Below are 23,890 nucleotides of genomic sequence, written 5' to 3'. Positions count from 1 at the left end.
ATGGGGTTACAAATCCAAATAGCCTGCTTACTTTTAGAGAGTATCAGATATTTGAGCTGACCATTGGGTTACATAATGTGGTGCTGCTTTTGCAGATGCACCAAGAGTAACAGAAACTCTGGTGCTTGAACGTTATTCATTTTACAACAAACATAAAAAAGCGATGTAGGTACAAATTTGGTAACCTTTCATAGAGCCAAGATAGTCAGAGTCTCTGGTAATATCTAAATGCGGCCTGGTGCGAAAGCTAGAGTCATAATGTATAAGTGTATTAGAGTCAAATTTAGGATTCATGGGTGGAGAGGGAAGGTTTTGGTAATGTGTGCAGGCATATCTTAGTTAGCTCTTCTATTCAAGGAGCCACTTTTACATATTCATTCTTAACCTCTTGTGGGTGTATTCTGTTTTTAGGGGTTTTAGGTTTTTAAGGTCATGCTTGCATTGTAGGGTACTCTGCATAGGCTAGACCAGAATATCAAGACTAGTTAGTATAATTTAGGTCTATCAAAGTAACTGCTGCGGTTTGTACCTTATTCATTATTGAGAAGATGGAAATTGTCTGTGTGCGCTGCAAACACTCTTCTGCACGGCACCCAGGAGGAAGATGGGCGAGCACACATGCACACAGCTTCAAGGGAACATTGTTTGTCATCCCGACAATTTGGACAGAGGATCTTTCTTCATCCGTCTTACAAAACAAGAAAGATCCTCTGTCCAAAATCCTTTGCTAACTTGAGTTCTGTCCCTACCACTACAAGAGAAAAACATACCTTCAACAAAGGTACAATTAGGGCCCTTGTCAAAACAGAAGAAAGGTGGCTGTTTTCTGACCCCCCCCCCAACCTGGTGTTTCTTTATGAAAATGGGCCCTCGCCTAGATGCACATTTCACATAAGCACAGAAGCGCACTGAATGGCTTTTCAATCCTCCTCGAGTCTGTTGCCATTCTATGGTTTATTTTTCTTTCCTCTGGTCTACCAGGGGTTTATCTCAGTCTCTTTTCGTTTTTCCAATGAGGGACCCCTGGACCATATCCCCACTCTGGGTGTTCTCCTTGTGTTCCCCATCAAGGAAAGACCTGGTGCTCTCTCCACTTTGGGACTTCCTGGTCTTTATCCCGCCTTCGGGTTCCAGTTCTCCCACACCACATTTGGATCTCATTCTTCTCACCCCGCCTTGGTGTCTTGTTTCTCTCACTGTCTTGTTGTTTTGTGTCTCTCACCCTACATTGGGGTCTTGTTTCTCTTATCCCACCTTGGTGGCTCATTTCTCTCACCCTGCCTTGGGGGTTGAATTCCTCTCACCCCACCTTGGGATCTTGTTCCTCTCACCCTGACTTGGGGCCTTGTTCCTCTCAACCCATCTTGGAATCTCATTCCCCTCACCCTGCCTTGGGGCCTCTTTTCTCTCACCCGGCTTGGGGTTTTGTTGCTCTCACCCCATCTTGGGATCTCATTCCTCTTAACCACCTTGAGGTTTCATTCCTCTCACCCAACCCTGGGGTCTTATTATTTTCATCCTGATATGGTTTTGTTTCTCTAATACTGCCTTGTGAGTCTCATTTCTCTTACCCTGCCTTAGGGTTTCGTTCCTCTCACTTCGCCCTTTGGTCTCTTTCCTCTCACTTCACTTTGAAGTCTTGCTCCTCTCACCCCACCTTGGGGTGTCGCTTCTCTCATCCCACCTTGGAATTTTGTTGGGCCTTGTAATCTCCTCCAGGTTCCTCTAAGCCACTGCATACCTATGGTTGTTGCCACCATGTCCAAATTATAGAGTGGGCGTTGCGACTTTGTTCTGTCCACAGAATTCCTCTCGTCTTTATGTCCCCCTCCTCCTTTCTATTCACAGTGTCTGCAGACACATTCAGCAAGGGATAGTATAACGGAAGGACAGTCTATTCGGAGAAACACACGGGGAACATGAATAGATGCAAAACATCCCTTTGAGGTGTCTTTGGGCCAAATCAAGTACCGTGGCAAGGTGACATCCACATGGATGTAATGGGCCACATTTACAAGGTAAATGAGGATGCAAATGCATCTAGATGTGTACATTGTGACATATCGTTATGTAGTGTCATGGCCATGGTGATTTAAACAATAGGACACTAGCAATGAGATGGATAAAAAAGCCTAATATGGTGTTCATGTATTTATATCAACAGACAGAAACAGCACCGTCCAGCAAGGAAGTTACCTTCCGTGATTGTGGCCAGGATAGAACAACTACATGGAGAATATCCATTTGAAGGCAGCACAATACATTTCGGGCACAAATGTGCACAGGCTTTCCAAAGCTACAGTGGGTGAGATAACGTTTAAACTATTTACCCCATGTCTTTTGTGAATGGTCACTAAACTATGGTCCCCTTGGTTGGGAGAACTTTTGGAGACACAGACGGAATTGATCTGGGAGGTACTATGGAGGGGTGTGGATAAGACAAATAGAGTGTTGTGTTTTTAGAAATTAAGTATTTAAAAGCCATGATATATGCTTAAAATATGGAGGTTATGGTAGAGACTGATTTTAATAAAAGAAAAATGTTCTTTGTTTTTCTCTCTTTCTCTCTTTTTTCTCTGTCCTCCCTCTGTTTTGGCACAAGTGGCTTCCACAGTAACACAGTTTGACCTATAGAAGCATGAAACTTTATAAATGGGAAGAAATTGTATATTGAACATTGGACGACACTCACTACATATCAAGCTGAATTGCGCCAATCGGAACTGGTTGTTATTTAAAATGTATATGTCCTGACGAGGTGCACCAGATAGGAATGGCATATGTCTGTCTTGGGGCCCGAAACTCGAGTAGACAAACCCACTCCTTTTAGAGTTGGGTCGAACTTGGGTTTAACATTTTTAAAAATGTGGTAATTGATATATGTTCATAAGCAAGCTCACCTGAACATTTGCCTTGTTTGACTTTGAGAGAAAAATTATTGTCAATTATGCTTTTGTAGTAGATCATAGGATTCTAGCCCGAATAGATGGGAGTTCTGATTTCAGAACAGAATTGTGGTTTTTGCACAAGCACGAATGATTGGTTTTATGAATGGGGATGAAAGTGGATGTGAGAAATGATGTGTGAGATGTGATCACTGGTTTTGATATGATATGTGTTGTTCTTGATACGATATGTGTTTTTCTAGACTTGGATATGTGTTTGTTTCTTGGAAATGGTTTTTCACAATGAGATTTGACTAATAAATGAAATAAATGAACTTTAAACATATCCACTGTTTGTATAATATATGCCCTTTGAGTAGGACTATCCTTTCGGAAGGGATTTTGTGGCGTTTTCACACGTGAACTGTTTTTCTAATGAATGGAGGTTGTGCACTTATCTACGGATAATTGCAGTTTTTTAATGGTATCTTCGGTTGTCAGGCCATGCTCCTCAGTAGAGTCGTTAAGTTCGGCCAATGCAGCGCCGCTTCTTTGGCTCCTCCACAGTGTTTGATGCCGGATGTGGCTTGCCCTCTCTTCCTGCTGGCTTCTGGAGAGACTTTGAAAATGGCTTCTCATATGCCAGTTGTCCAGTTTTTGGCCATTATTCACTCCTTGGTACTCTTCTTGGGTGAGCCCGGCGGCTCATGGATTGGCAAGGGCTGTGAACATTCCACGGGCTCAGCTGCGGCTGGTTCTGCTGCACTTGGCATACGCTCATTCTGTCCTGTAACACTTCCCGGGAGGAGGTCTCTGGAGTTCTCCAGCTCCACGGGGCTCCCTTCTCTTCCTTTCAAGTTCTGATTGCTCTTTATCTTCCGATCTGCTAGGGGTTGGGACTATCCACTGCTCCCTTGTTCCAGGTCAGCTCAGTTGCACGTGAAGTTTCAAATTATCTTATAGTTGAATGCACATATAGTCAACAAAGATAATGGGACATTGAGATAAAGGAAGATAACCTATATCCCTTTTTAAGCCCATCAGAGTAAAGGGTGATCTACAGACGCTGTTTGTTGCTCCTGTTCCTTCTGTTGCTCTTGCTGAGCACCTGTTTCCCCGTGCCTCTGAATACCCTGAATTGACTGCCTGCCACGCTCCGATTCGAGTCAGACTGCGGCTGGAGCCGTAGCAGTTTGAAGCGAGTGTGGCAAACAACTGAAGCGGGTCACGTGGTAGCAACAAGCCACGCCCCCCAGAAGCACGGACAAAAGGAAGACCCAACTGCCCTTGCGGCGTTAAGCCCATCGGAGTAAAGGGCGATCTACAGATGCTGTTTGCTGCTGTTTACGGCTGGTGACGCGGTAAGCGCCTTTATTTTACCTGTCACACAGCTGTATAGTATAGATCTAATTGCGAGATAGAGACAATGGACTCCACTAAACCCTGCACTGGATTACAGGAAAAACTGGAAGAGACATTAGCTAATGTGCCAATGCCAAAGAAAAAAACTGCAAAAAAACACCAGACAGGTTCCCGAGCGTTCCTAAGAAAACTACAGGTGGTCGAAAAACAACAAACTACACATATAATAACAACACAATAAAATCCTGAAAATATGAATGACCAAGCACGACTAGATACGAGGAAAGCCTCCGCGACATCAAGATCAGATCCTAAAGAAGCAACGGCTGCCTCAGAACAAAGACGAGAAACATTGATGCAAAGAGAGGACGAACCACTCGATGCACTACTAGCCATGATTGACCAAGAAGCAGTAATCGATTTGACGAGGAATCGTCCCGACAAACCTATAAGGCTTAGTACTCCAACAGAACTAGATGACACTCTGACTGATCCTCAAAACTAGTTACTAATAGTCCTAGATGAATGTTCTGAGACCTCAACTGCCAATTCGATCTCAATTAACACATCCACTAATATCTCCTTCACATACTCTACAGTATCAAATGAGGTAAGCTGGACTTGAGTTGAAACTGAAAATTCCTATAAAAGTGAGGAAATGACTACGGGACAAGGCGAATGCACCCTCATTCGACCAATCTTTGTGGATCCGAGAAAAGTAAATAATATCTTCCGGCTATCACTGTCTGCAACTGGCCTAAATCCTACTGAATCATTAATCATGAACAGATCAAACATTCTACGTCTATTTACAATTATTCCACAATTGGCTGAAATCACTTTGAGAGACATCGATGTCCTACATTTCCCAAATAAAAAACAGATGGACATAGTCCACATTGACTTCTACAACCAAAAGACGATGATGCATGTCCTGTCAACAAACAATCACCTAATGAAATTGGGATTTACAACAGAAGAAGTCCTTGTAACCAAATCTATGGCCTCAAAAAAACTAAAAATAACCATGAACCAAGAGTATTTGAATCAAAACAAACAGAAGATTATCGACAAACAACAGAACATTATGCAGTTAATACCATACAATGTCCTGCGGGACAAAGATACTCAATCACATTCTCATCCGATCCGCAGGACAGACCAAACGCATCCTGAAATCAAACAAAAATTAACACAACGAGTCGATACTCAAAACTCAAGAATTAAGACCTATGTATAACAACCAAAAACGAAAGAAACAAAGACAGAAGAGATAACACTCTGCTCCTGGAATACCAGAGGCTTAAACCATCTCTTCGAAGAAGGATCTCTAAATCAAAAAGATGCGGCTTTAATCTGCCTTCAGGAAACTTGGCTGTCTGAAGAAGTAACATGCGAAGGCTTCTCGACCTTCATGAATCCAGCGATTACTTCACATCAAGGTAGACCGTAATCAAGCATGCTGATTATGACCAAATTAAATCCATCTTGGTCAATCATGGCAAAGCAAAATCTACACCCCTGGGCTCAATACATCATCATCTGTATCCAAACCCCAAAAGAGGAATCCAGCTATCTAACAGTCGTCAACATTTACTGGAACACAACATCAATGAATGAGAACATATTCCTAGATTCTATTTTTGATGAATTTGATTCAATTGCCAACTTATATAACTCGACAGAATTTATAATTGCTGGTGATTTGAACATCCATCTTTATAGCCCAGAAGGTTCGAGACTAAATTCCTCCAATCTATCCTCAAGAGCAGAAAAATGGTCCAAAGAAATTTTTATTAGAAACTTAACATTGACCGAGCAACCACGAAATGATCAAGATAAACCTCCTCCAACATGGACCCATGAAAAATCCAACTCAATTATAGACTATATCTTCATCTCAGAAAGGATACTAAAAAACCTAACGGCAACTGCAAACCATCCACAAATAAATAGTGACCACCACCAAATTCTAATAACATGGACTACTGCTCGAAATCAAATCTCACAATTAAATCTCCCAGAGTTGGAACTAACAATGGTCTAAACAAGCTTCGAATAAACCAACACCAAACATCTGCTGACAAACTTTGAGGTATCAAAATTACCAGACCACTCAAAACTCAACTACGAGTGGATTTTGCACAAATATCAACAACCCAAAAAAACTAGTGTGAACCAGCAAAGCAAACACAAACATCAGTTTAATCACGACATTAACTTAATGAAAAAGAATCTATACAAAAAAATTTGACAACTTAAAAAACAGAGTACAATAACCTCTGCTGCAGAAATAAAAAAGGAAAAACAGAAATATTCCAACTTCATAAAATCGCTTCTTAATGAAAAATACAATGGATCAACCATGATACCAGAGGTAGAATCCGGAGAATGGTCACAACATTTCAAAAACCTCTGCAAAGCGAAAACAGACATATCACCGGCAGGAAGCTTGAATAACCAACATGCCTGGGACCTAAAATGGGAAAGAGATGAGATCAGAAAAACTATCAGATCCTTAAATCCATCGCGAGCACCTGGCCCTGATGGGCTCTCCAACGCCAACCTAAAATCTGCCCCCGAGGAATGGGCTATCTTTTTTTCAAAACTTCTTAATTTAATATAGAAAACCAAACAAATCCCACGCAACTGGACCCTTGTGATATTGATACTGATCTATAAAGCTGGTGACATGAAAATGCCAACAAACTATAGACCCATAGCCCTCCTTGACCCACTGGGAAAGCTGTTCGTGGGATTTCTAATGAAAAATGGGCAGCGGAAAATGGCTTTCAAGAGAAGAGGCAGACTGGTTTCGCTAACAAAATCGGCACAAACGTCAATCTGCTACTTCTAGCGACAATAAAGAAACAACAAGTTTATGCTGTGTTTATAGACCTAAAAACAGCATATGATTCGGTGAATTGAGAAAAACTATGGGTGAAGTTAACATCATGGGGTTGTCCCCCAGCTATTCTCAATACAATTAAACAGCTCTACCCAAATACATCGATCAGAATAAGATTGACAAAAGATGGTGCAGTAACAGACGAAATTACCACCTCGAATGGCCTGAAACAAGGGTGCCCCCTGGATGCTCGTCTATACAACTTATACACTTTTGGCTTTGTACAAGCGATTCATGATCTCCTCTCGAATCCGCCGAAGATTAATAACAAACCGCTAAAAACCTTAATGTATGCAGACGACATCTTTGTCATGGACAAAACGCAATCAGGTCTACAAAAAACATTAAACAAAGTGGACTTTTTCATGAAAGAGAACGACCTACAAATTAACATTCCCAAAACCAAGTTAATAAGATTAACATCTTTACATAGTACCAGACGACAAAATGTGAAACTACAACTAGAAGATAAAGAGATTGAAGAAACCAAAGCATTAATATATCTTGGTGCCTTGATAAATTCATCACCAGTTGAGCAAGAATGGAAAGACCACATTGAGAGAAAAGTCCTTAGCTCGTTTGGGTCGCTTTTTTCATTACAAATTTGGAAACTTTACAATAAAATCAACAATCCTACTGTATAGACAAAAGGTGGTCCCCATCCTAACCTAGGCTGGAGAAACAATAATCAATCAAGATACAATGAAATGGCAACAATACGAGGCCATATTCTAGAGAAAATCTCTGGCTTTACCTAACTCATTTCCAATCCCAAGAATTTGTTTTGAATTGGCTCTAGAATCTCTAGAATCTATAATTACCTGGAAAAAATTGATCTCAACAGAAAAATAATTTGTCAGGATAAAATTCCATCCTTAGAAATACTCAAGGAAAAAAAAGACCCCTGTATGTGTAACAGCTCTGCAAGACTGGACCAACAAGATAAAAAAGAAAATGAAGGCCGAAGACATTAGCGAAGACATGCTAATAAACAGACCACAACATGCTAAAAGAAGAGTTCAGCAAAATGATTGGATCAAAACAATAGAGGAACAATCAGAATATAAACGAGCGATGAACTGTTCAATAGAATCAAGAGCTCTTAACAAACTACCACCATATTTAGCATGCTTTCCAGAACGGTCAATACGAGATCTATTCCTACGCTTTCGCCTAAATATATTACCAACCCGTGATTACCTATCAAGCATAAAACATCCAACCACAACGACCTCAGATTGCCGGTTTTGTACGATTGACAATACTATAGAGACTCTCTTCCATGTAATCATGGATTGCCATGCTTTGACAGATAAAATAAACTTGTTCAAGGACTTCTTCAAAATTTCCCAGAAACAGATGAATACACAGGAACGATGGGCCCATCTCTTAAAAGGACACGACAAGAACCTAGTTTTAACAGTAATTAAATTTTGGATTGCGATCTTGAACAATAGCAAGTTTCGAGAATCAGAAACATAAATGTTAACCCTTTCTCATTTTGTAAATGATATAATGAAAAGTTTGTATTACCAAACAGAACATTTATAATAATTTTAAAAAAAATAATTAAAAAAAAAATCCCTTTCTGAGGGTTTCCTGTCCTCTAAGGGGAGGGAGTCACCACCAGTGGGATCCAGCTGATCCTGTCCTCAAGGTGGTGTTAAGCTTAGCAGACTCACCTTCCTTGTCCCAAAGGGGGTGGCTTCACCCTGGGGTCAGAGCAAAAATTCCCTGAATTTGTCACACCAGATACACCTACATGTAGTATTGCAAACTGGATATTGCAATAGATCAACTTTAAATAAAAAAGGAGAGAAACCAAACACCCCAGCAAGATGTAATTTTCTAGCTGTACCTTTGGCTTCTTTCCTTCAGAAAAAGAACGTATCCAATCTAAAGCTGGACATTTACTGTCACTGTAATTTTTGAGCTGTGATAAGTTTATAATTCTTCAGATCATCGTTGGAGGCAATTCTTCTACAAAGAAGAGCAGCCCGCTGACACCCCAACTCCAGTGAAGTACTGTGGAAGACATGCTCCTTTTGTTCTGATTCCAAGAAGACCTTTCTTTGTGCTTCAACCCCTGCACCAGTGGGAACAGCTGGTTTCAACCCCTGTTCAAAGATTTGTGCCTCCGAGCCTACTGAAATGTACCTGCAGAAAACAGAGGACTGACCAGTTCTCTCGTGCTACTTCACTGCATCCGTCACTGTTCTGACTGCATCATTGGAACTTAGAGAAGCAGGGCCTTCTACTTTGTTCATCCATTGTTTGAAAATCAGCTATAGTCGCCTGACCCTGCTGACTCCTGTTGCAATCCACCTTCTTCTCATCCTAGAGATGTCCTGTGGTCACCTGCTCTGCAAAAGGTTTCATCTTTTCTTTGTTTGTGTATTCAGCTGGCAGGTGCCTAGAATCGAGATCCAAGATCTGGTACTACCGGTGCCAGTCATTCCTGAAAATCCCATCCCATGGAGTCCATGGAACGGGAATTTACTGCCGTCACCGCCCCTCGTAATAACCCAGTAATATCAGAATGTCAGCTGGCAGAGACATTAGGGGCAGTTTCCCGGTACCCTGGCATATTTGCTGATCGCAATTGCAAGATGTGAATTACACAAGGCCTAGTAAGATTGTTGTTTTGTCCTCTCTTTGTTTCGGTTTTGTCGCACCTAGAAACATTTGTGTACAGGTGCATTATAAATGCCATATCATATCATATCATAAGTACTGCAACCGACCGAAACTAAATCCTGATGCCTAAAGTGCCCTCTGACCCCGCAACACCTTGGCCTTCCTCGACGGGACAGTGCACAGAATATTGGGCTTCCAACAAAATCTGGAACCTCATCAATGGTCTCTGAAGATATTGAAGTTAGGGGTAAGTTAACATGCCTACCCCCCCCCTCCGTTGTACATAGGGTTACGCAGGTGTAAAAATCCAGCCCCTAAACTACTCTTTGCTTACTTTGGTCTGTGGAGGCCTGCTCAAGGATCCCTTTTTGTACCTATCCTAGTGTCTGGAATTGAGTAAGTTTACTTATCTGAAATGCACTTACCTTTTTGACTTTTGTAACATAACCACTGGTATTGTCTAATATCTTGGTAAACCTGCCTGAAAAGTATAACTTTGGAACTGAGGACTTAAGGGCACAAGATCCCAAACCATTTTAGGGGTGGGTTTACTCAGTGTTAGGGGAACTGTTGTGATGGTTATTCTAAGGGCCTCATTATGAGGTCCTCGGTGCCGGGAGACACACTGCTCTCTTTTCACATGCCCTCGTAACCTCAGAGACACGGAACACCAAACACTCGATCTGCACTCCGCTTGGTGCCAGAGTCTTGATACTCAGCACACTTCCTCCAAGATAGGCAATTATGAAAAGACACTCTGGGGAAGAAAGACTTACCTTGCATTTGCAATTTGTATAAGTCAAATACTACTATGGTGAGATTTGGAGAATGTGGTGAGACTACTAATTTCTACTAATGGATCCCCTGTCAATCATGGTGTCTCACAGTGGTGCATTTTTGCACCCCTTGCATTTTCTCTTTACAGAAACTCCAATGGCAGTAGAGAATAAACAGAATAGAAGCTGACACTCGTAGTCTTGCAGGAGAAGAGCACAGTATTCTTCTCTTCAAAGATGATGTGATTTTATTCCCCAAAACATCTAATAGCCCCCAAAAGCAAATCCATGTATTTAGTTATATGTGGAGCGGCAATAGTCTATAGATCCATATTAAGAAATGAAACATTTTGGTCTACAGTGTTTGAGTCCTTCTACCATCTGGGAGTACTCATACTACAGAATGGTAGCTGGGTAGCCCAAATACAAACTAATGCTTTCACCCTTGCTAAACCAGTGGGCCATATAACAATTCACAAAGATATATGAGGGGCTTGTGTTCACTATCAGGGTGGAGGTTTCTCGAGCAGAAGTGTTGGCCTCGGTCTTGTATGGGGCAGAGAGTTGGTGTATGTCATCCTTAAATTCACTGAAACTGGTAGAAAATAAGACAGTTAAATAGTTATAAGCACATCTGGCCAGTACCTCAAATGCCCAATTAAGGTTAGAATTAGGACTCAATGGTATCATAGTAGTGGCCAAACCCAAACCCTTGTTTTAGTGGATGAAATTGTGGACTTTGCAGGAGTTAAACTAGTATCAATTAGCCCTAAAGTCTATAATCAGCATTTAAAGGGAAAAGTCCTTACAATGGCTGGGCACATTTCTGATTGATAGTAATGACACACAATTTGGACCATATGTGGGTAAACCTGCAAATGAGTACACAACAAACAAAAAACACTGTAAAACAAGTTTATGAACAGCGACATATAAATAATATGTTACTAACTAGCTTGTTGGACAGGCTTATGTGCCCCCTATTTAGAACAATGAAAGTAGTGTAGAGCTTCAATGTTATTTGTTAGTGATGGCGTCTTTCTCATATCAAGTACTGTTTTTGAAGTTAAGACAAGGGATCCTTCCACTGGCAGTATTTAGTGCATGGTATACAAGTACCCTAAAAGATGACTGCTGCACAATTTGTACAGGTACAATTGAAAACATGTCTCTCTTTTTAACATCCTCCTCTAAATACACTGCGCCTAGAAGACTCTAGCTTGTTCAAGTGATTAAATACTGAAAATGTCCAGGGAGACATGTATACATTTGCTGTGCAGGAACGACAACCCTGGCTACTTTTAGTGTAATGAATTATCTGGGTAGAGCTTGGTGGTGTATAACAACTTGTTATTTATAAAGCACTTTTATCCAGAGTGCTTTAAATCGAACATTTTTATATACAATTATTATTATTATTTTAATGTACAGTCAATAGGCTAACCAGTCGGTGAATCTGTTTTTGGTTTTTTATATATGGTTTCAGTTGTCAGCAAGGATTATACCAATATTGCGACTGTCCAATATTGTTTGTGTTCTGTTTTTATGTTAAGTATTCACCTACTTGTGCCAACTGTAACCTCCTGCTCGCTGACCTGATCTCTGCAGACCCCCACAGCACATAGTAGACTATAAATGATCCGGACCACCCTGTAACCTGGTCCTATGCTGCCTATTGCACACGTATTACTGTTATTCTATGTACCTTTGAATGTATGCACCTTTGTCGCAAAAACGATATGTAACTATATTGTCCACAAGCTTTTTGCGCTCAGCTACCTGAGTGTTTGGCCACGCACTACAAATAAACAATCAATCAATCAATTAATGGTTATTACCACAGTGTGAGCTTCCTTTTTTCATTACCACCACATTGCCGCAAATTCTTATTTCATAATATCTTTATTTCTCTGAATTTGGATTCTGTCTTTTTTCTCCTTTTATTGGGTATATTTGTCCAAATATCACAATTTTTCTTTACATCATTCCTTTTTCTCTCCATGCATGTTTCTCCACAGTTCTATAGGGGATCATCAGGAGAGAATCTAAGATTACAAATCAAAAAAAGGGCAAATATCACTATTTAATAGAAAATCAATGTATATAAATGCACATTTATATAAGAAAAATCAGATTCTAGGTGTTTTAACTCCAATATCTGTTTCCCATTTTTTACACCTGATAATAATGCTTTTTCTTTTCTTTCCTTTGTTCTATTAATATAATCCATCATTTAAGTACTTTGGTTTAGGTTTTTAAATTGGTTTAATTTGTTTCTCCACTACTAATTTCAGAGTGGTAGAAGCCTGAAAAAGAAAAATACATTGGGCCTCATTACGAGGTTGGAGGACCGGCAAGGCTACCTACAAACTCGCATCCGGGGCCGGCACCCGCGAATAGGCAATTACCGGGCTATTCTGGCCCAGCCGGACCCAGTAATTGCCCTTTGGCAGGTACCGGGCCCGGTACATCCCCATTCCCATTTGAGCCAAATAGGGCTCAATGGGAATGGGGAGGGTGGTAGCGATACCAGCGCCGTTGTTGCCTTACCGCCATACGTGTAATGAGGCCCATTGTTTTTCTTATGAAGTTTGTACAGATCTTATTACACAAGTTCACAAAGTAATAGACTTAGTCTGTGCAACTAAGTAAAGAGGGGCAGTGGAGGGGGGATGCTGGTCTGAAGCCCTGCCAAACAGAAAGTATAGAGACCTTTTGCAACATGTCTTTACCATCCAAATTTCTAGAGGCGCGATCTGCTTGTCCCCTTGTTTATTCTGCCGGTTAGCAATGCGGATCTGTTCTAGAAATGGCGGATACAATTATTATTACCCAATCGAAATTGGTACTTACTTTATCAATTTCAGAAGGATGAAAAAGCTGAATCAACTTTCCTGGGATTTGAACCTGAGACCTGCAGATCACAGCAGCACACGCTCGACCTGCAGAGCTATCTTACCAGACAAGGAATGAAGGGCTTATATAAAGCCATAAAGCCATCTGAAAATGATCAGTGTGTTTTATTTAACTATTGATAAATAGCATTACATTTACAGTACTAGGGTTATATGAATGCAAAGTATAATTGAAATGAGAGAAGTGAGTTATGAATAAACTGTTGGCTGACGTATTACATAGGCCACTAAAATATGTTTTGTGGTACATTTTTATCTGAGAGTAATTCCTATCTTAAAGAAGTATTCAATGTTTCATTTTAAGGTATTTTTGCATGAGTGCATGTTTATTTCAGTGTTATATATTTTATTTACTTAAGCTCTCAGGAACACTGACAGTGTGTAATATGTTACCTATGCTTGGCACTGTATTTAGGTAATATGACCCAAGGAGGGGGAACATTACCCGTCGGGTAATGCCCCCAGGCCATAGTTAGAAGCCCTTGTTTTTCTCTGGCTTTAACAAGCCCCGGGGGCATTACCCAACTGGTAATGCCCCCCTCCGAGGGTCATATTGCCATTAGTACCCTGGTACGTTGTACCAAAACCAAAGCAAAAAAAATGGCTACCGGGGATCGGGAGAAGGGACTACATGTAGTCCCTTCTCCCTTTCCATGGCAGCCATTGAATTATATGTAAAAAATCTTAAAAAAACGAAGTGGCTGCCATGGAACAGGGAGAAGGGACTACACGTAGTGCCTGCTCCCTTTCCTTGGGCGCCAGTAGTGAAGGAACCCGGAGCTGCAGCGGTGATTCCGAGCCTTGTCGTTCTGGTAAGTCCCTGGCGAGGGCCAATGAGATTGCTTTTTTCAGTGCAGCGACTAATACAACAAACTATATGTTAAACATTATAAAGAAATTCCTCTTTAATGTTCATACATTTTAACGTGATGTAAAATTGTGAAAATTGTGATGAAAGATTAAGTGATTTTGATGGAATTGTATTGTCTTGCTTTTTGGTGCTTGGTAATTATATATTGTAACAAAAGGTGTCCTAATCGTTAGATTCTTTATGCATGCAGAATTAGGAACTTAACAGACATTTACTGCGAACTCTCATTAGAACATCGTTGTTCAATGTATGCATAAAGAATCTAACGATTAGAACACCTTTTGTTACAATATATTTGCTAAGCCCTAATTTAGAGGGGTTGTCCCTTCAATTACAATAGCGTATTAATTAAATGCCATCGAACGTTTGTATCTTTCATGGAAATGCACATTGTCTAAATAAATATAAGAAGAGCCTTTTCTTCTTTGAACTAGAACTGCTAATTGAATGACTCATGGCGGATGTTGAGGTCATAATAATGGATGGCCTAAATCACTCCATTATCATTAAAGCCCGCAGCTGTAGCTGGATTCCATCCTTTCTGGCCACACCCTAGGCAACCTGCGCATCTTCCTATACGCAGGCAAAGCAACTCTGCCCATCTCCTTTGACTATCACAATCCTGCTCACTCCTTTACCTTTCTCCTCCACTTCCTGCATCCATGGATTTCTAAATCTAAATGGCTATCACAAATATCCCTTTCCTGCTGAAGATTCTAAATAAAGTCGCTGTCTCGCAAGTACAGGTCCATTTGGAGTCATCATCGGCTTTCCACCCTAAACAGTCAGGATTCCAGAGCAATCATGGGACAGAAAGTGCCCTACTTGATCTGCAAACCCGAATGTTGGAGAGGCTGAACGACAGCAAAACAGGGCTTCTTATCCTATTGGATCCCTCAGCCGCTTTTGATTTACTTGACCATACACAACTGTTTAGAACCTATCAACAACAGACAACTGCTCAGATCATACCATTGCATAGATAAGCTCGTTCCTGAGCGACAGAAGATAAAAAGAGTGCCGGGGAAATACAAATCAGCGCTGATTAGTTATGGCATCCCCCGGGTGCATGACTCTCGACGGCACTAAGCCACTATCCGAACTACTAGAAAATACCTTCAGCAGTAACTATACCACAAACCCAGCTAATCTAAACGTCATCTGCACATACATCAAGGGATGGATGAGTGATAATTGGATGTGCCTTAACTGCTCGAAAACCGAGCTCATGATCTTTCGGCACTAATCAAGCGAGGGCCAAACTTAGCCAGGAATATACAGGTTTCAAGGTGCAAGAATGCCTAATTAAATTGGTCGACTATGTAAAGACACTTGGAACTGTCTTGGAAGAATCATTGAATTCGAAAGCACACGTCAATAATGTGGAAATAATTCCATTGGCACTGCCACTTAAAAGTTATGCGCCAGATTGACCCGTTAGTCTCACACAGGAATTGTGAAACTCTAGCTAGAGTAATTATAATGTCACATCTGGACTATTGCAATGCCCCACTCAGTGAAGCCAGTAAGAACAATCTACAAAAGCTCCAGACTATCCAAAATGATGCGGTCAGGGTAGTGTGCAACATTCTTAGAAAGGAACATATTTCCAAATTCTGGAAAGAACTTCACTGGTTACCAGTGGAAAAAAGAAAACAATTTAAAACACTCTCCCTGACTCATAAATGCCTTTATGGTAGTGATCCCAATACCTAAAAGAAACAGTGACACGTCACAAACCCAATAGATCCGGAAGTTGCAGCACGGCCTAAATGCTTTTGGTCTCTTGTATTAAAAGAACTAGAGCCATCAGCAGATCCTTCCCTTTCCAAGCTGCGCGAACATGGAACACACTTCCTACAAAGTTCGCACAGAAGAAAAACCTCTGGCGCTCAGGAAACTCCTGAAAACACTGTTGTTTGAATAAGTAACTCTTGTCCTTTGATGTTTTTTCCCATCTTCCCAGAACTGTCCATGTGTCTTTGTGTACCCTGATATCCGCGGGCTATGGCGCATTATAATAAAATAAAATAAAAATAACATAAAGACACTCATACAAATCTACTTACTATGCTGACCTCATACCCTCTGTCCACTCACACTATCCAGCTTCTCTCCCACCTGCCTTACTGACCTCCTACCCATCTTCTGCTCAGCTACCTTGTCTTTGCCTACATTGACCCCTTTGCACCACCAATAATTAAATAATATGCATCTCTTATTCCATCTTACCTCCTCTGCCTCTGCCTCCCCACAATCAACTTTCTTGCCTTCTACAAAACGGCACTGTCATTCCCATACTAAAGAAACCAACTACTGACCCTAACAACCCTTCTTTCTACAGACATGTTTCACTTCTCCCCAACCCAACACAATAAACTCCTTGAGTGAAAAATTGCCTTTAGCCATATTTTTAACTACCTCATTCCACAGTCTCCCCTTTTCAAATCATCTCCTCCCTTGACTTTAAGGACACAATTTACAAATGGATGACCTCTTATCTCTCTAAACAATGTGTCTCCATCTCATGAAAGTATCACTTTCCTCTATCTCATGGATACCTCCCTGCTAGAATTCCTCAGTCTTTTAGCTCTAACTCTTTGCAAGTCAGATGCTTCTCTAAGCAGAGAGTGGGGGGTAGATCTCCTTCTTTGGCAGGAGCCTCCTTCTGGAATGGCCTAACTGCCCCTCTCGATCTTGAACATAATCTCCTTAAATTCTGGAAGCTTCTCAAGACCTTCCTTTACTCCTCCTCCTTCCCCCTCCTCCTCCTCTCCTTCTGGTTCCACCTGCTTCTATGAAAGGTGGCCTGTACCCCTCATGAGCCTTACTTGGGCAGGCCCTCCTTCGACTAGTCTTATGAGCACTTGCCCTCGGGCACCCTTCCCTGACTTGCCTAAGGAGTCTGGTCCACCACTCCTCCCTCGCACTAGTTGACCCTGAAGAGGGAAAGTCCTGGTTGGGGGGTCCCTCCCGGTGGACCCCCCAACCGGAAGAAGCATCCGCAACATAACGACCACGATCGTATGAGCTTGCACCGATTCCCACCACTCCCACCATAGGTACGCACCACGAAAGATACCCGGCCAGACGACCATACAACCCTGTGGTGGTACGAACCCTACCCAAAGTGAATGAGGAGAGACAAGACCGAGCTGGAGACGACTACATGGACCGAATCAACTAACAACACCACAAAGCCATGCTGCAAGTCGTTAGAGACGTCATGACGACATAGCTACGTTAGACAGGAAGCACACGTGCACTAGGCACATTCGGGACATTCACACACCAACCTACACAAATAATACATGCATACAGTTCCATGAGATAGAGGAAAGTGATATATTCATGAGATGGAGACACATATTCATACAGTCTGCATGTTTATTATTTTGCCACTTAGGCCTGCTACAGCAACGCAGAAACCCAAGATGCCAGAAGAGCTTGTGCACATGCTTGCAGATGCTACTTGCTATTAACCCTATGGAAGGACAGGAGCACTAGAGGGACCTGTCCGACCATGACACATCTTAACCTATGGACATTATGCAGACCACATATCCAGAGCCAGAGTAGGCCTTAGGAAAATCAGCAAGCCAGGATGGTCTCACAGAAAACACAAGCAGTAAGATGCTGTGCAAGCAGAATAGCCATGGCAGGAGCAACGGCAGCCAAGGCCACAATGTTGCGAACGACATTCCACACACAGAACCAAGGTGACACCGGCTGCAGCAAAGAATACTTCCTGCAAAATTCAAGCTATTTCGAAGCAATTGAGCCCGCAAGAGTGGTCTCCAGCCACGTGACTCGGCCGGGCTGACATTGGGCCAAGGCTCAGAGGCTGGAAACTATCAGCCATCCCACAACCAGACAGCGGTTGGCAGCATACTTGCTACTCTCTAGCTGCCTTGTACGAAGGGAATGGAACGCTCTCATGGCATTAGTCTTCAACACACTATTGTATAACGCAGACACATAGTTGCACCTCGCTGACACATAGTATACATGTAGTGTAAACACGTAGCTTGCGGGCAGGGAACAGAGTTTGTCCCAGGCTTGGGGGCCTGTGGCCTGACCAATCAGGACCCTGGGGTCTAGGGGCAGATGGCGGGGGGTACCGACCAATCACAGGGCTTACCCAATGTAACAGTTTCAGAGTTGCAATTTTTAGGGCTTATCCAAGTACACCACCTGACATAGCAGCATCCACTAACAGTGCGCTCCATATGGTTCTATACTAGACCTACCATTCAGCAGGACAATCGCATGCCTAGATAGGTTTGGGAGTGAGTCCTCCAAGTGACAAAGGTTGTTGCGTCACAAGGACACAAAACTGGCCTGCGAGCCAGACTGTGACGAGATGTGCCGGGATTTCTCTGCGCATATGACCCCTGTGTGTTTGTTCTAATAAACTGTAGTCATTCTTGCTACTTGTGTGGACCTCGACTTCTTTGGGGCAAGGAAGGAGATAGGGCCTTCCGTGAGCTGGGAGTCTGCAGACCCCCAGCACGGCCTTGCCTGCCCAGAAATTACCCTAACAAGTTGGAGGCCCCAGCGAGATATCATTTGTGACGTCAGCTCGGCTAGGGGCTGTCTCCTTATCCGTCGGACCTCGGAGGACTGCAGGACCCTCGCGGGATTTGCGAGAGAACCGGACTGCGCAACTGGAGATTGGTCAAAATCATCCCGCCACAGTCAGCGAGTTGTCCAACACAGTCCAAAGGAGGCGAGACGAGCCGAGAGAGGGGAGTCAGCGACCAAGCGGCGCCAGTAGATGTGGAACTAAAGTAACTGTGGGCCACACAACCAGAAACCAAATATTGTGTGGGTGGGGGGATGTGTAAATAAGAACAAGGGTAATGTAAAATTGTCTCAACTTTCGGTACCAAGGTATTGTTCAGTACGTGTGCGGTTGTGGGGATTGGAGCAGAGGTAGTCCCTTTTCTGTGTTTAGCGAGCGTTCCGGTTGCGGGCAACAGGCTCCCGAATAGAACAAGGGTTGTTGCGCCGACAAGTCTGGACAGTGAACATATGTGTAGGTGCGCAATTTTCCTATTAGTTGAAAGTTCTAGTTCGGTGAATAGATGTTGTATTCCTGTAAAAGTTAGCTGGAGCTATCTTAGATTGCGGAAGGTGAATTAGCTGGTTAAGTTTCTCTTGTGAGAAACGTATCACACGTCAGGCGACGCGACGGGTGCAGTTTAATCACAAAATGAATTTATGAAGTATACTCCACTCCGGGGAGGTGGGAAGACAGCTGTGAGATTGTGGGTTATAAATGTGGGATTGAATTGAGGGATTGTTGCTTTGTGCGCGCACTCATTGTTTTCTTCTGTGAACTCTTAGCTTGGTGACATCACCCATAGGTCATTGCATAGGACACCTTGTTATCAACGGGTGAGAGGTTAGTAGCCTAGTGCTGGGATTGCTAGAGAGGTGAACGAGCGGCAGTGCGTGGAAGGCACCTGCGCGTGATTGAGGGGGTGTGCGGACAGCGGCAGGCCTGATGGAGGCGGGGCAGTACAAGAGTACGTTGCACAAGATGTGGGGCTGCAGAGGCTCGTAGATAACCACCAGCCAAACTGAAATGTATAATACACTACGTTTTTTATCCCTGTTCTGACAGCCGAGAGTCAAAAACCTCAATTAGAGGTCAGGTAACATACAAACCAACCATGTTGTACCATGGAGGGGTGGTGGGGACATCATACAGCGGGTCGGGAACACTAGTGACTCCCATCCAGCACCTTTGTAAAACGCTGCCCATTTATAAGGACAGAATAGTGAAGAATAGCACACAATGGACAAAAAGTACTGACGGAAAAGTAGCTGTACCATGGTCGCCTAACGGCAGTTTCTCCAAAGAGGTGTTGCAATCACTGCTGACCCATTTACAGAACACATACAAAGGGAAGAAATTAGCTAACCGCATGGAAATATTTTAGATGTGGCGTATGTTCCAGGAGGACAGGCCATGGTTGATGAGCTTGCAGGGGGCAACGGAGTGGGGGGGACTCCTATGCTCCGCCTCCCACACCTGCCAGCATTGCCCCTGATGACGTAGAGGAGGAGGAGGAGCAGGGCTTATACCCAGTGCGAGATTTAAGAGAAGTTAAGGAGCCTCGAGAATTGACAGCAGCAGAAGTTTACTCATACCCCACATACAAACCACCCCCATACACCCCAAAGATGCACACCGCTAACGTCCTGCAAGAAGGGACAAGGGCAGAGGCTGTTAGTTCAGGCCTCGATGAAGAAGGGTTGCAGCAAACAAAGAACAAATTTGCGGGAATAGGTCCAGACGAATGGGTAGCGGCCCAGGTGCTCTTGAAGTTACAAGGGGTCACTACCGGGGAGGCTGAAGGGGCAACTAAGCCATAGGGGAGTTGGAGCTCTGACAGGGGGGTAGAGGAAGGTCAATGCACGTAGTAAGGGAAGGGCAATTGCGGGAAGACGAGGAAGTGAAATTAGAAGCAAAAATAGCAGAACTGATGTAACAAAGGAATGTGATAGTAAGACAGCTAGAGCTAAAGGGACAGGAAAGAAAGGCACATTTGGAATTGTTGGAAAACAAGCGGAGAGAGGTACTAGAGAGGAATACGACAGATGAAGGAGCAATGTGCAGGCGAAGACAAGGAGAGCGGGAATAGAAGAGACTGAAGGGGATGAGGCCGAATGGGAAATGGCATTTTGGAGGCAGAAGATATTCTTAGACCAAACACGTAAGTATGAAGAGGGAAGATTGAAGGAGTCAAAACTGGCGAGGGTAGGGAGAGCATGTAATCAGAGATATGAAGACAAGAGGGCACTCCAAAGGGTGAGTGAAGCAGTAAGGGAGGAGCTGGACAGGAACAGACAGGTACCTAACGGATGCACAGTGGATAGTGCAAGTACATCTAAGGTGCATACGAAGGGGACCAATGTCCCAGGCTTGGGGGGCGGGGGAGAGGAGAACATGTGTGGCTTTGCCAACATTGATCTTGCGACATTAACCGTACGCTATCCACTTCGAGGCAAATTGACATTTTTGGATGGATTCTGTAGCGATGACGATGAAGCAGATGGAAATGGCGAAAACAGTGATGTAGAAAGAGGGAGAGGCCAAGTAAGTTGTATATAACACAAAAAGGCACAGGAATGTCATGGGAGTGTAGAACACAAGATGAGAGGGGTGGGAGGCAACCCATTGACAACAGAACTCAGGATGTAACAGCAGGGGTGGCCCTGCAAACACCCCCTACACTGGGTCTGAGATCTCCCAGGGCATAGGAGAGATGGAGCAGTAATAATAAACAACAGAGAGCACTCATGCCCACGGGGTGGGCACACAGGGACACGGGAAACCCCACTTGGGTCATATACTATATACATGACAGACATAGGGGCAGATGTGGAGGTGAGAAGGGGTCTATCCAGATACGACAATATAGGCGCACACCTGAAGAGAGGGCTGCATACTTGCAGATGCCCCTATTGGAAAGGGGAGGGACAAGACCACAGTATGTACCTTGGAAACATACAGATAAGGAAAACATAAAGTGTAGGTTACCATCCTTAAGTGGGGGAGCGGGGAAATGGATATATGAAATGGAGAAATTGACGGCGGGACATAGGTTGGTGGTGGGTGACGTTGAGGGCTTGCTGGTCTCCATATTGGGTGACGCAGCAGATGACATTTGGAAAAAGGCAGGGTTCCCGGGTGTAACGACTCAAAACACAACACACGACTGATCTCCATTTGCAAATTGTAGACATGTGGTGTGGCAAGCACTGTGGATACAATACCCCGATACATCAGATATAGGAGCTATTACGTCACGCAAGAAGCGTGACGATGAAGACCCTGTTAGTTACATCCCAGAAATCCAAGAGCTCTGGTGAGGGAGGAGGAGGATTCCCATGGACATGCAGACAACTAGGTCACATTTCTCCCACATGTAGGAGTAGAGGCATGCAACAAGGGTGGGGTAAACAGGGGCAACAGAGTTACCAGGGAGGACAGAATGGACAGAATGGATACTATATGCAAAACGCCCAGCAGACAGGACAACCACAAAATATGCCACAACAAAACATACCTCAGCCACAGGCACAAAACCAAACAATGCGAGTGACACAACAAATACAAACGCCACAAGCACCACAACAACAAATGGCTGCACCATTACCCCAACATATACAAACAGCACAACAACTGACACAACTACAGGACAACTTATCACAACCCATGGACACAACGGCAGCGGTACCAAGAACTAGGATTGGAGGGGTAACAATAGTGGGACATAACCCTTACACAGGAAATGGACAGTGACAAAACCTTTTCCTTTCTTGTTGACACTGGGGCACTAGGTCATGCATACGGGAGGGGAAGTACACATTGTCAGGCGATGCCATGAACACTCAAGGATTCTCTGGGGCTTGAGAAGTGGTTCCCTTCACCGATAACATCTCCTCATCAATAGGAGATCACGTTTATCTTTACCTTTACTCTAAGCAAGCACCCGTAAACATATTGGGACGTGACATAATGAGCAGACTGAACATGACAATCTCCTTCACAGACAAAGGCATAGTGTGCTCCACACCAGGCATTCCCATGCTCACGGTTAGACAAATACTCCAGGCGTATTGTGGGAAGAGTGCACAGAGGGGGCAGCTGGTTGTTCCACTATGGAACAGACATGGCACTTGCATGGCTGCCAGGAATAGCGGGGAAGGTTTGGAGAAGGCAGGTGAGTACCTCTTCAGGCCAGATACACCAGCAGATGAGAAGGAGGGAGCATTCATATCAATTGATATAGAGGGAATTGTGGCAAGCACCACCTCCCTTTCGCGAGGAAGATTTACCGAAGGTACCCAACATACTGTGGACAACAATCCCCTATGAGGTAGGGTGTATAAAAAGCATAAGGGGAGTGCAAATAAAGTTGGAACAAGGAGCTATTCTGCCAAGAGTCAGACAATACCCCCTGAAGAAAGAAGTAGATGAAGACAATCAGTGTCCTCATAGACAGAGGCATCCTAGTGCCATCAGAATACCCATGTAACACTGCTGTGTACCCCGTCAGCAAGGCAAATGGTGGGTTGTGGCGTTTTATCCAGGATTTACGACCCCTTAACAACATTGTAGAGGCAGAGTACCCCGTAGCGGCTAACCCTGCCACGATAGAATCTAAGTGATCCGACCACGAACACATTCACATACTACGAGGGCTGCAGGGGTTTCCCCTGCAACCCCCCCCTCACTATACTGTAAAATATATTGAGCGGGGTGTTGCAGGGGAAACCCCTGCAGACCCCGTTTCTTTTCTTTTTTTTTGCGGGTGTGCTGCGGGGGTGTCCCCCGCAACGCCCCGCTCACTATACCACAGTATACCCTGCAGACTTTTTTTTTTTTTTACTTACCTGCAATGCTACGAGCAAAGGTTTGAACTATTGGTGTTCGAACCTTTGGTGGTTGCATTTTTCGGACGTATTGTACGGTCGGACCTTTTTGTTTTCGGTCTGATCATACAAAACCGCCACGATAC

The sequence above is a fragment of the Ambystoma mexicanum genome, chromosome 4p, assembly GCF_040938575.1.
Source record: "Ambystoma mexicanum isolate Mex_15411 chromosome 4p, UKY_AmexF1_1, whole genome shotgun sequence".
NCBI classification, from domain to species: Eukaryota; Metazoa; Chordata; class Amphibia; order Caudata; family Ambystomatidae; genus Ambystoma; species Ambystoma mexicanum.
This window is presented reverse-complemented; position numbering follows the sequence as displayed.